Here is a 14,513-nt window from a genome sequence, read left to right on the forward strand (position 1 = left end):
GATTACACATTGCATTTCGTCATCATGTATACTTATTCCATTACTATCTGTGACAGTTTGGTTTTTGATGACCTTGACAATTTTGAAGAGTACCGGTCTTTTATTTTGTAGAATGTCCCAAATTAGGGTTTGATGTTTTTCTATAATTAGATTGAGGTTATGTAATTTTGGTAAGAATACCACAGAAGTGATGTGCCCTTTTTCATGCATTATATCAGGAGGTACTTGCTGATATGTCTTAGTACTGGTGATATTAACCTTGGTTATCACATGGTTAAGGTTGTGTCTGCTGTATCTCTTCACTGTGAAGTTACTATCTATATATAAAAGGCTAACTGACTGTCTGACCAGCTGGTACATATGACGTGTACTGACCACCAGGGGGGCAGACACTCAATGCAGGAGCTGCTGAACTGCAGTGACTTGGCAGTGGTGGTTCTTGGGTGATGCACCCCAGAACCAGCCGATTGGTAAAATGATAATACAGTGGGGCCTTGACTTATGAGTTTAATTCGTTCCGTGACAGAGCTCCTAACTCAAATTACTTGTATGTCAAATCAACAGTGAACGAGTGAGACACATGATGCTGGGCTGATGTTGTGGCGTTCACTGTGACGTTTGCTACACCAACTAGCAGTGGGGTATCTGAAGCTGGCTCATAACCCGAATTTTAGCTAGCAACTCAAAGCAAAAAATTGGCCGAGAGATGGCTCGTATCTCGAAAAACTTGTAAGTCGGGACACTCGTAAGTCAAGGCCCCACTGTACTTCTGTCATCTTTTGAGGGTAGTGCCAGAAATATGCAGCAGAGATATCAGGATGCTATGGCAATTATAATGAAGTATGGCAAGCCTGATTTATTCATAACTATGATATGCAACCCAAAATGGGCAGATATTATAAATAATTTAAAACACTGGCAAAAAGTTGAAAACACCTGACTTGGTAGCCAGGGTTTTTAATATTAAGCTAAATGCTCTGTTAAATAATATATGTAATTTTGATTTATTTGGCAAAGTAATAGCTAAAATTCGTGTCATCAAATTTCAGAAACGTTATGTTGTTATTTATTTATTAATACATTTATATATTTTCATACACATTTTACTAATTTTCTTTCATCTCTGATACTTCTATTATAGAGAAAGGATGAGTAATGATATTAAAATATTTCTTTTAATTAATTTCCTTTCAATGTGCAGGAATCCATGCACCGAGTCACTAGTCTACACTAATAAAAGAGAAACATGCAAATTGGTATCACTCTGCTACACCCACAAGCCACGCCCACCAGCCAATCAGGAGCAAATATGCAAATTAACCCAACCAATATGGCAGCGGCCACGGAGCTGGAGTGAGCAGGAGGCTTGGGTCGCCCCCAGTGATAGAGGAAGCCAAGCTTCCCACCCACCCTGGCCAGCCCTGGCCTCTGCTCAAGGCTACAAAGTTTCAATTATAGAAGATAAATCCCAAATACCTGCTTCCCTCCACTTAAGGAGGCACTGGAAAAAAAAAAAAAAGGAGGGGCTGGGAGCTTGTGTCACTGGGGGCTGTGGCCAGCCTGAAAACAGCCATCAGCCCCTCACCCAGGCTGGCCAGGCACCTCAGTGGGGATCCCCAACCTGATCTGGGACACCCTTCAGGACAAACCAGCCGGTCCCCACCCATGCACCAGGCCTCTATCCTATATAATAAAAGGGTAATATGCAAACTGACCCTAACAGCAGAAAGACTGGGAATGACTGGTCACGATGACACACACTGACCACCAGGGGGCAGACGCTCAATGCAGGAGCTGCCCCCTCGTGGTCAGTGCGCTCCTACAGGGGGAGCTCTGCTCAGCCACAAGTCAGGCTGACGCAGTGGTGGTGGGAGCCTGTATCTCTTGTGTCTGCTGTAGTAAGCTTCACAGTGAAGAGATACAGCAGACACAAGTCTTGTGCCAGTACAGCGGTGGTGGTGGGAGCCTCTCCCGCCTCCTCAGCAGTGCTAAGGATGTCCAACTGCAGCTTAGGCCTGCTCCCCGCTGGCAAGTGAACATCCCCCGAGGGCTGCAGGGCTGCCAGAGGGATGTCTGACTGCCAGCTTGGGCCCAATTCCCCAGGGATCAGGTCTAAGCCAGCAGGTGGACATCCTCCAAGGGGTCCCAGATTGCAAGAAGGCATAGGCCGGGCTGAGGGCCCCCCCGAGTGCACAAACTTTTGTGCACCAGGCCTCTAGTCTATACTAATAAAAGGGTAATATGCTAATTAGACTGGGAGACTTTCCAGGAGACCTTCTGGACGTTCTTCTGGACAAAGCCATGGTGGTGGGGCCAAGGTAGAGGCGGTTAGAGGCCAAGAGGGGAGGGCAGTTGTGGGTGATCAGGCTGGTGGGGGGCGGGGCCATTGGGGATAAGAAGACCAGCAGGGGGGCCAGTTGGGGGCAAGCAGGCCATCAGTGGGGGGTCAGTTGGAGGTGATCAAGACAGCGGGGGGGGGAGTATTTTGGAGTCAGCAGGCCAGCAGGGGGGCAGTTAGGGACAAGCAGGCCAGTGGGGAGGGAAGTTGGGGGCGAGCAGGCTGGCAGGCGGGCATTTGGGGGCAAGCAGGCCAGCTGGGGGGCAGTTGGCGGAGAGCAGGCTGGCAGGGGAGGCAGTTGGGGGCAAGCACACTGGCACGGGGGGCAGTTGGGGGTGATCAAGCTGGTGGGGGGTGCATTTAGGGGCAAGCAGGCCGGTGGCGAGGGGCAGTTGGGGGCGAGCAGGCCGGCAGGCAGAGTGGTTAGGGGCAATCAGGCAGACAGGCAGGCAGGTGAGCCGTTAGGAGCCAGCAGTCCCGGATTGCGAGAAGAATGTCCGACTGCTGGTTTAGGCCCGATACCTGTAAACCAGCAGTAGGACATCCTTCGAGGGGTCCCAGATTGGAGAGGGTGCAGTCTGGGCTGAGGAACACCCCCTCCCCCATGCACTAATTTCGTGCACCAGGCCACTAGTTTTCTTTATAATATCTTGTAGGAAGATATATTGAGACCATTCAAATATTCTGTTTCTAATCATATTTTTCCTCACTAAATTTAGCATTCTTTTTTATTGTTAATCCTCACCTGAGGATATTTTTCCATTAATTATTTTTAGAGAGAGTGGAAAGGAGGGAGGAGAGACAGAGAGAGAGAAATATCATGCCCTGACAGGGGCCAGGGATTGAACCTGCAACTGAGGTACATGCCCGTGACAGGAATCAAACTGTGACCCTTCAGTCCACAAGCCAATGCTCTATCCACTGAGCCAAACCAGCTAGAGCTAGTGAGTTTTTCTTTATTGTTTTTTTTTTCTTTTCATTTATCATGTGAATGAGGGCAATAATAGTATCTACCTCACAGGGTTGTTAAGATGTTTTGAATATTACCTGGTATGTAGTAAGCTTAATAACTGTTAGGTTATTATAATGGGTAAAGTATCCTTTCTCCTATCAATGGCCATCCCCTTCATTTGTACTTTGGATTCCAGTCCCCTGATTTCTCTCTGCATCACCAATCTGTCATTTCCACCAGCATAAAAATGTGTTCTAGAATGTCCTATTTATTTTTTTAAAAACTTCATGACCTCATGTTCCCATCAAGCTATTGCTCTTCACAGCAATATTTCCTAAAGTATTCTGTTATCATTGTCTCCACTTGTATTTTTCTCCTAAATCTGCTTCAATATGGCACTGCTTTTGACAGTCTTTGGTAACCCCATCTTCCCAAAGAAATGGTAATTTCTCTGTCCCCATAGATCTCAACTGCTCAACTGCATTCAATGCAGTTTACCACTCTTTATTTTCTTTAAACATTCTATTCTCTTGAGTTTTGTACCACCATAATTTTGCTTCCTACTTCACTGATAGATTTCCAATATCCTTTATGGCTCCTTCTCTACTTCCTTAAATGTTATAGCGACCCAGGGCTCCCTTCTTCCTACTCTGTTTTGTTTTTTTTTTTCTGACTTTACTCTCCCTTAAAGCTCTCATTTAGTTTCATGACTTTACTATCTATAGGCTTATGACTTCTAAATCTACTGTTTCTTTCCAGCTCAGACCTTTCTATTGAGCTCCAGATTCCTATATACAATGACTCCCTAACAGGGCCCCCAGAATGTCTAAATCCATCTCAAATGAAACATGTTCAAAATAGAAGACTTGAATATTTACCTCCACCAACCCATCATTTTTCTAGTCTTTCCCTCATCAGTAAATGGCACTACCATCCAATTTATTTCTAATTATGTTCTTCATTCCTATCTTCCTCTCACTTTCTATATATATCCATAAGCAGTCCTGGAGATTACCTGGTGGTAATCTATAAAAATATACCAAGAATCACCCATTTTCCTCCAACCTTACTACTAATTCTATTTTCCCTAGAACAGGGGTGGGCAACCTTTTTGTGAGTGCATGCCAAAACCAGCAAAATCTCTGACTCAAAATTCTTCTGCGTGCCAACCCTAATTTTTTGAGAACATGTTACGCCTACTTGATATCTCTTAAGGTGTACGTATGTGAAGAACCTTGAAGAAATAATAAAATTCATTCGAGCGACAAAAACACAGTATATGATGATGAAAAATACATTTATTTTTTAATGTATACATGTACACTGATAGTCCGACAGAAAACTTTATGACTCCGTTTGATATTATCAGTGGGACTTTTGCTGCTGCATCACTGATGACAGAGATTTTACATCAGGTTTATATTTCATGACCTTCAGAGATATGCATGAGCTACTACTTTCATCCGTCTGGCTACTCCTATTATGAGACAACAAAATTCATCACTGAGAACAAAAATTCACAAGCATATGCGGATGAAACCAAAACACTGGTCGAATCTAGGAAGGCAGGGAGAGTTAAGGCAGAGGCATAGAAATTGCTCTTCCCCTCTCTCATCAATCCATGTCTATGGTCTTTAAGATAACTTGTTGTGTAAAATTATTTATTTATCTAAGATGCACCTACACTGAATTTATCTGAGAAATAAAAAAGTCGAGATTAAGAAAAAAAATGTAAATGGAAGATTGTAAGAGAGGGTTTCTCATGCCAGCAAAAGTTACTGGCGTGCCATGTTTGGCACGCATGCCAGGGGTTGCCCACCCCTGCCCTAGAACAATCCATGATTAGATTGATTCCTTTCACTCTTTAACAATTGAGTCTCTTTAACAATCTCACCCTAGCTGGTTTGGCTCAGTAGATAGAGTATCAACCTGTGGACTTGAAGGGTCCCAGGTTCAATTTCGATCAAGGGCATATGCCCGGGTTGAGGGCTCGATCCCCAATAGAGGGCATGCAGAAAGCAGAAGATCAATGATTCTCTCTCATCATTGATGTTTCTATCTCTCTCTCCCTCTCCCTTCCTCTGTGAAATCAATTAAAATATACAGATAGTCTCCAAAGAGCATAGAGAGGAATATTTTTAAAAATATAAATTTTGTCCTAGTCGGTTTGGCTCAGTGGAAAGAGCATCAGCCTGCAGACTGAAGGGTCTGGGGTTCAATTCTGGTTCAGGGCACATGCCAGGATTGTGGGCTTGATCCCCAGTAGGGTTATGTAGGGGGCAGCCAATCAATGATTCCCATCATTGATTTTTCTATCTCTCCCTCTTCCTCTCTGAAATCAGTATGTGTGTGTGTGTGTGTGTGTGTGTGTGTGTGTATAATTTCTGTAACTAATTGGCTCAAACCCTTTTAATAATTTTCCTTATTAGTTACAAAGAAAAGTAAACCTCCAGGGAGCACATCCGTGCTACACTTTGTCTCTTGGTTGAAATCTTTCCCTCAAGAAGACAAGAACTGAGGCCTCATCTCCCCGGTGACATCTTTTTGGCGCCATGCCTTGGATTGCATGAACCATAAGTCCTCTGTGCTTTTCTGTCCTGTCCAGGATTGGGAGGGCGAGGCAGTAATTCTAGTTAAAAGGGGAGAGCTGCCTGCAAGTGCAAAACTAAAGTAATTATGCCGAAACCGGTTTGGCTTGGTGGATAGAGCGTCAGCCTGCAGACTGAAGGGTCCCAGGTTCAATTCCGGTCAAGGGCATGTACCTGGGTTGCAGGCACATCCCCAGTATGGGGTGTGCAGGAGGCAGCTGATCGATGTTTCTCTCTCATCGATGTTTCTAACTCTCTATCTCTCTCCCTTCCTCTCTGTAAAAAAATCAATAAAATATATTAAAAAAAAAACTAAAGTAATTATGAGTGCTTGGCAATGAACAGATGCCAAAGCCACCACATTGATCCCCAAGAATTCCACTCGCAGTCATGACTCCTTTGCACCCACATTCTTGGCGTATAACCCTGTCACCCATGCATTGTTATGTGTACTATATCTCACCTGCTGAACTGGACTGCTTGACCTACACTCTTGCTTGCCTCTTTGCTCAAAACTGTACAGGAACTCAATTAAACAGGAATCTATTTTTAGGACAGAAAATAGAACCTCCTTTCCTTACCTGAGCCCTATGATATTGTAGGGAACATCACTGGTCTAACTTTTTAAATTGACACCTGATAACCTATATCTGGACATAGTTTATGCCTAACTTTTTGCTGGAAAGAATAGAGGCTCTAATACTAAAGCTCTCCATCTAACTTTTTAGGGCCTCCTAGTGGAGCCCACTAAAATGCATTTCTTTCATCCAACAGATACAGGCCACCTGGGAGACCAGAACCTTTAACTCCACCCTTACTAGACTACTAATTTCTCACCTCATAACCTTAAAATCCTTTTCTCTATATTTGGAATGAGCCAATAGAAGGACTAGGAGATGCCTAGTTTGCAACTATTGGGCATATTTTGGAATAACCACAGGATCTTTATCACCTACTTTTCTACTCAGCCCTGCAGGCCTTCTACTCCTTGGCAGATAATATTAATGAGCCAACTCTAAAATGGGAAATCTACCTGTCCTCTGCCAGCCAAACTATTGGGTAAATATTTTTAATTATCACCAACAAAATATCTCAGGGTTTAAGAGGGTCAAATTTCTACAGCACTTGGAGGGAAATACTGTGGTAGAATTTCTACAGTATCATGGGTTATGGCAGGCACAGTGATCCTACAATCTGGACAATGTAAGAACTCTCAGAGTAGGAGTTCACCCTGTCAGTGTGGATCCTAGAGGGGTTTAGCAGAAATGGCATAGACATCATCAGGTGAATAGGAGACACACAGACTATAAAATATTATGCAGAAAAAAGTGCACCTAAGGGAGAACCAAGATGGCGGGATAGGTTAACGCCGGAGTTTGCCGCTTTGAACAACTACTTCAAAAGTGAAACCAAAAAACGGAAGGGACATCACCCAGAACCACAGGAACGCTGGCTGAGTGGAAGTCCTACAACTAGGAGGAAAGAGAAACGCACACGGACACTCAGAGGAGGCGCAGTGCTGAAGTCAAATTCTGAGGTGCGGAGTGCGCGGAGCGGGCTGGCGGCGGAGGGCGCGGTTGTTGTTTTCAATCGGGAGGGAGTCGCAGACTCTGAGCACCAGATCTGGGCGAGTCTTTAGGGACCCAGACTCAAACGGGAGAAGCGGGACTGTCTGGCTTCGGTCAGAGCGAGTGCAGCTTTCTCTCCGAGCTTTGCAGCGGGTGCTGGGACTCAGAGAGGCAGAGCCCCTGGGGACAGGACTGAGAGCCGCCATAACTGCTCTCTCCGGCCCACCCTGTTGATCCTGTGTGACCCGCCCCGCCCAAGCCCTGCACAGAGGCACTTGCCGGATAGCCTCAGGCAAAGGCTAGATTAGCACCTCCCTAGAGGACAGAAGTTCTCTCACTGCTGACACAGCTGATTCTCATAGCCACTTGGCCTGGAGGTCAAACCCTCCCTGGAATTAGCTACAACAATCAAGATTTAACTATAAGACTTCGAACAAAGACCACTAGGGGGTGCACCAAGGAAGCATAACAAAATGTGGAGACAAAGAAACAGGACAAAATTGTCAAAGGAAGATATAGAGTTCAGAACCACACTTTTAAGGTCTCTCAAGAACTGTTTAGAAGCTGCCGATAAACTTAATGAGATCTACACGAAAACTAATAAGACCCTCGATCTTATATTGGGGAACCAACCAGAAATTAAGCATACACGGACTGAAATAACGAATATTATACAGACTCCCGACAGCAGACCAGAGGAGCGCAAGAATCAAGTCAATGATTTGAAATGCGAGGAAGCAAAAAACATCCAACCGGAAAAGCAAAATGAAAAAAGAATCCAAAAATGCGAGGATAGTGTAAGGAGCCTCTGGGACAGCTTCAAGCGTACCAACATCAGAATTATAGGGGTGCCAGAAGATGAGAGAGAGCAAGATATTGAAAACCTATTTGAAGAAATAATGACAGAAAACTTCCCCCACCTGGTGAAAGAAATGGACTTACAGGTCCAAGAAGCAAAGAGAACCCCAAACAAAAGGAATCCAAAGAGGACCACACCAAGACACATCATAATTAAAATGCCAAGAGCAAAAGATAAAGAGAGAATCTTAAAAACAGCAAGAGAAAGAAACTCAGTTACGTACAAGGGAATACCCATACGACTGTCAGCTGATTTCTCAACAGAAACTTTGCAGGCCAGAAGGGAGTGGCAAGAAATATTCAAAGTGATGAATACCAAGAACCTACAACCAAGATTACTTTATCCAGCAAAGCTATCATTCAGAATTGAAGGTCAGATAAAGAGCTTCACAGATAAGGAAAAGCTAAAGGAGTTCATCACCACCAAACCAGGATTATATGAAATGCTGAAAGGTATCCTTTAAGAAGAGGAAGAGGAAGAAAAAGGTAAAGATACAAATTATGAACAACAAATATGCATCTATCAACAAGTGAATCTAAGAATCAAGTGAATAAATAATCTGATGAACAGAATGAACTGTTGATTATAATAGAATCAGGGACATAGAAAGAGAATGGACTGACTATTTTTTGGGGGAAAGGGGTGTGGGAGATGTGGGAAGAGACTGGACAAAAATCGTGCACCTATGGATGAGGACAGTGGGTGGGGAGTGAGGGCGGAGGGTGGGGCGGGAACTGGGAGGAGGGGAGTTATGGGGGGGGGAAAAAAAGAGGAACAAATGTAATAATCTGAACAATAAAGATTTAATTTAAAAAATAAAATAAAATAAAATAAAATATTATGCAGAAGGCCAAGGTACAAGACAACTAAGAGGTAAAAGGCACCCTAAATTTACCTCAAACCATTAGTCCTTCCATTTACTGGCTAGTACCTTATTTATGTTAAGAACATTTTATCAAGACCCTCCTCTATCTATAAACCCCTTTACTCTGTTCTTTCCTCTGGACACACAAGCTCTATTTTTCTTTTCTACTCCTTTGCCCAGGTTGAGCAGACTTGCTTGCTCCAGGATTCCTAGGCATATCCCACCCCAACCAGGTCTGTGGAGATGCCATCATCCAGTAAGGTTTGACTTTCCATCCTCTGAGATTATGGTGAGATTACATGGTCTCATCTCTGCTACACTACTGCAACATCAGACTCTATCCCTCGAGTCCTGGGATACCAGGCTCCAGAATTGACCTCAGGATGCTGAGCTCTCTAATTCCTAATCTCCAAATGGGGAATTGACCTTCTATGCAGGATGGAATTTCCCTGGCCTATATTTTGGCTAACTGGGCACAATTTTCTACCCCCAAACCTTAAAAAAAAAAGAAAAGACCAGTAATTTTGTCTGACCATAATATAAAATCCTCGGTGGGGAATAATGGCCTCCCTGATGAGGTATTAAAAAAATGTCCTTGTTTTCACAAGGCCAGAGAGGTGTGCCTCTAGAAACAATTCAAAGCCCACCAAATCCTTTTACCTTCCCCAAACCTCCCCTATTCATCTCAAGAGAGTTGTAGATAATTGACTTTATGAAACCAAAGTCCCAGAACATTTGAAATGCAAATACCTAGACTTCACTAAGAACTCTTGTTTGGGCCATTTTTTAAAAATACAATTTTCTGGAAGGTAAATCTTATCAAAATAGATCTAGATATTAAATACTAAAACAGTGATTGCTAGACAAGTTTTAAGTTTGCCTGCTTTTGACTTTTTTATTGAAGTAAGTCTGTAAGGGTATTTGAAATTGTTGATGTAATGTCTTTTGTATATGAACTGAGAATAATTATTATTCTTAAGACTTTGTTCAAAATAATAATGCTGATTTTTAAAAAAACTTTATTTTCCAGATACAAGGAAACTTGGTTGTTCTTCTCTAAAGCAGTTTGGTAAGCTATACCCTGATAAGCAATATTGAGACATTTAATAGTTTTCTCCCTACCTAATCCCTCCAGAATTTGGCAACTAGCAATGAGTGAACATTATTTTCGTGACAATATGTTTATTTGCATAAATCCAATAAGAATCTGTTATCTTTATAATAGGACACAAAAAACCAGGTCTCAATTGTGCTTTTATTAAAACCACTGGAATGTCATGATCAAGGGAAACATGCCAGGACTCTGGATGTCACCAAAAAGACTGAAGGAATTAAGATTGACTTTGAAGCCAATAAATGCCCCTTGAGAGAGAAACCAAGATGGCAGCACAGGTAAACACCTGAAATTGCTGCCTCGCACAACCACTTCAAAAATACAACTAAAAGACAAAATGGACAGCATCCAGAACCACAGGAAGGCTGGCTGAGTGGAAATTCTACAACTAGAAGGAAAGAGAAAAGCACACTGAGATTCAGAGGAGGTGCGGAAGTAGAGTGCAGAGGGACAGAGGCGCACGTGGAAAGGGCTGGCAACTGAGGACACGGTTGTCTTTGTCAATCAGGAGGGAGTCTCAAGCTCCCAACTGCTCTGAACTGCAGTTCTGGGCTAGTCTCTGGGGACCAAGACTCATATGGGGAGAAACTGGACTGTCTGGCAACAGGCGGAACTCAAGGGTGGCTTTCTCTCAGAGGTGCTTGCAGCAATTACCAGGACACTGAGACGTGGGGCCTCTTAGGGTAGGACTGAGGAACAGCCATAGTTGTTTGCTCTGCCCTGTTGATTCCCTGAGACCCCGCCCCACCAAAGCTGTGCGCAGAGGCTTTTGCATATGAAAGGCCTGGCCTTTTGCAATCTGAAAATTACCTAACAAACTGCAGCTGGGTCAGAGAGACCCAGAACATCCAAAAGAAGGCCCAAGGCCCCACAGCAGCTTGCATTGCTTCACAGCTGGGCCTCATCTGGGCACCTTCAAACACCAAACAAAGAAGACGAATCTGCAGAACTCTCCATAGCTCCTGCTGGGTAGCCTCAAGCAGAGGCTAAATTAGCACCTCCTTAGAGATCCAAGAGCCAGTGTACCCAGTGGTCAGAGTGGGACCATCCAGATTACAACTCCTCAGATCCATAAGGGACACACTCAGGGGGCAGACTCAGTGAGCACCAAAGCCCCACTGAAGCAAGACTTGCCCCAGAAGGGTGTCTCCAGCACAGAAGTTCTCCCACTGTAGACACAGCTGATTCTCACAGCCAATTGGCCTGGAGGTCAATTCCTCCCAGTGATACCTACAACAATCAAGGCTTAACTACAGCAAGACTGTGCACAAAGCCCACAAAAGTGTGCACCAAGAGTGTCCACCTCAGGTAATTGGGGAGGCTGAGCCACTGGGCACTATAGGACACCTAGCACAGGAAGCCACTCTATCAACACAGGGAAGCATAAAAACTGCAGAGACAAAGAAACAGGTCACAAATGACAGAAATAGAGGAAAGCAAACGACTGGATATAGAGTTCAAAACCAAACTTATAAGGTTTTTCAAGAATTTTTTAGAAACCGCCGATAAATTTAGTGAGACCCTCAGGAAATCTAGTGAGACCCTCAAGGATATGAAAAAGGAGCAACTAGAAATTAAGCATACACTGACTGAAATAAAGAATAATATACAGAGATCCAATAGCAGACTAGAGGATCGCAAGAATCAAGTCAAAGATTTGAAATACAAGAAGCAAAAAACACCCAACCGGAAAAACAAAAAGAAAAAGAATCCAAAAATGTGAAGATAGTGTAAGGAGCCTCTGGGACAACTTCAAGCGTACCAACATCCAAATTATGGGGGTGCCAGAAGAAGAGAGAGAGCAAGATATTGAAAACCTATTTGAATGCCGAAACTGGTTTGGCTCAGTGGCTAGAGCGTCGGCCTGCGGACTAAAAGGTCCCAGGTTCGATTCTGGTCAAGGGCATATACCTGGGTTGCGGGCACATCCCCAGTGGGGGAATGTGCAGGAGGCGGCTGATCAATGTTTCTCTCTCATCGATGTTTCTGACTCTCTATCTCTCTCCCTTCCTCTCTGTAAAAAATCAATAAAATATATTTTTAAAAAAAGAAAACCTATTTGAAGAAATAATGACAGAAAACTTCCCCCACCTGGTGAAAGAAATAGACTTACGAGTCCAGGAAGCACAGAGAACCCCAAACAAAAGGAATCCAAAGAGGACCACACCAAGACACATCATAATTAAAATGCCAAGAGCAAAAGACAAAGAAAGAATCTTAAAAGCAGCAAGAGAAAAACAGTCAGTTACCTACAAGGGAGTACCCATACGACTGTCAGCTGATTTCTCAACAGAAACTTTACAGGCCAGAAGGGAGTGGCAAGAAATATTCAAAGTGATGAATACCAAGAACCTACAACCAAGATTACTTTACCCAGCAAAGCTATCATTCAGAATTGAAGGTCAGATAAAGAGCTTCACAGATAAGGAAAAGCTAAAGGAGTTCATCACCACCAAACCAGTATTAGATGAAATGCTGAAAGGTATCCTTTGAGGAAGAAGAAGAAAAAGGTAGATACAAATTATGAACAACAAATACACATCTATCAACAAGGGAGTCTAAAAATCAAGTGAATAAATAATCTGATGAACAGAATAAACTAGTGAATATAATAGAATCAGGGGCATAGAAAGGGAGTGGACTGACTATTCTCGGCGGGGAGGGGTTTGGGGGATGTGGGAAGAGACTGGACAAAAATTGTACATCTATGGATGAGGATAGTGTGTATGGGGGGGGTAAGGGCAGAGGGTGGGGTGGGAACCAGGTGGAGGGCAGCTATGGGGGGAAAAAAGAGGAACAACTGTAATAATCTGAACAATAAAGATTTAATTTTTTAAAAAATGCCCCTTGAAAAAAATAGCCTGGTACCTTGCTTATTCACATGTTTCATAGCAGTCTTTCCAAGTGGGGGATGAAGGCTGCTTTCCTGGGAGATGCCAAAGAAAGAACCTCAAGACAGTTTGGGGACCTCAAGAACTTGAGCAATTCACCCAAAACTGTAGGTATTGCAGGAAAAGCTGGATGGAAACTGTGTGGCTTGGCTTCTGTGCCCCATCTGAAGATTTCTTATGAATAGAAATTCTAGCAAAGCAGATTTCAAAAGCCCATGTAATCAGCTACTATTCTTATTGTTTTTATACAAATAATCGGGTCAAATTAAAACTGGATTTAATGCAATCTCTTCAATAAAGATGAAGGTAATTTTAGGGAGAAAAATTGTGTTTCCATGGAAATCACAATGTCCAAATGTGGATATTGGACACTAGTGCAGTTGATTGTCTTCAAAGTTTAAAATTTTATTTTTACCTATAAAGTAAACTAATTCCTTAATTTTCCTGGTTGTCTTCAACCTTTCAAGCTAATGAATTATTAAAAACTCCTTACACAATATCAACCACACAGAATTTACCTGAGCATCTGATGCTGTCAAATTGTCACTGCTTGCTTTCATTCCAGCAAAAGAAACTTTAAGCCTTCTCAACTGACAGTCTTACAGACTCAGAAACTGGTTTATAATTTTTTATGATCATTAACCATTGTTTTTTTCTTCTGTTTTTATAGACATACTCATTATTAAATGCATAATTACTTGTTTACATAATATAGTTCCATCTACATCACCATAACCTGAAGTGAGACTCCATGTCAAAATGATGACACTTCCGGAATTCCAGCCCATCCCTACTTTAGAAGAATCAACTAATGGCCTCTCTATTTCAGCCTCAAATCCCATTCCCTGTCTTCCTTAGATCAGGCAGGGAGAGGTTCCTAATGTAGGTAAGGAACACACCTATTATCAGCAGGAAGCAGTTGCTAAAGACAGACCATCTGCCCTCATCTACCCTAAAAGATTTTATGCAAGTCTCTGAGGGGAGTATGTTATAGAATAGTAAGAGGCTAGGAAAATTCCAGGACAAGCAAAATAGGCCAACTAAGGCAGATAGTTAAACAGCAGTTTGCAGCCACCTAGTAAATCTTATCTTCCTTAACCCAGGGACACTTAAAAGTAAATGTGAGGGGGTAAGAAATTAACCAAGGGACTTGTATGCATGCATATGAGCATAACCAATGGACACAGATTGGGGGTGCTTGTGAGGGCATGTACTGGGGGTTGGAAGTAGCTGAGGAGAGGTCAATGGGGGAAAAGAAGACTTATGTAATACATTAAACAATAAAGAATTTAAATTTTTTTAAAAAGAGTAAATGGTTTTCACTTCCTCCCCCACCAG

Source organism: Myotis daubentonii, chromosome X, assembly GCF_963259705.1.
Source record: "Myotis daubentonii chromosome X, mMyoDau2.1, whole genome shotgun sequence".
Lineage (NCBI taxonomy): Eukaryota > Metazoa > Chordata > Mammalia > Chiroptera > Vespertilionidae > Myotis > Myotis daubentonii.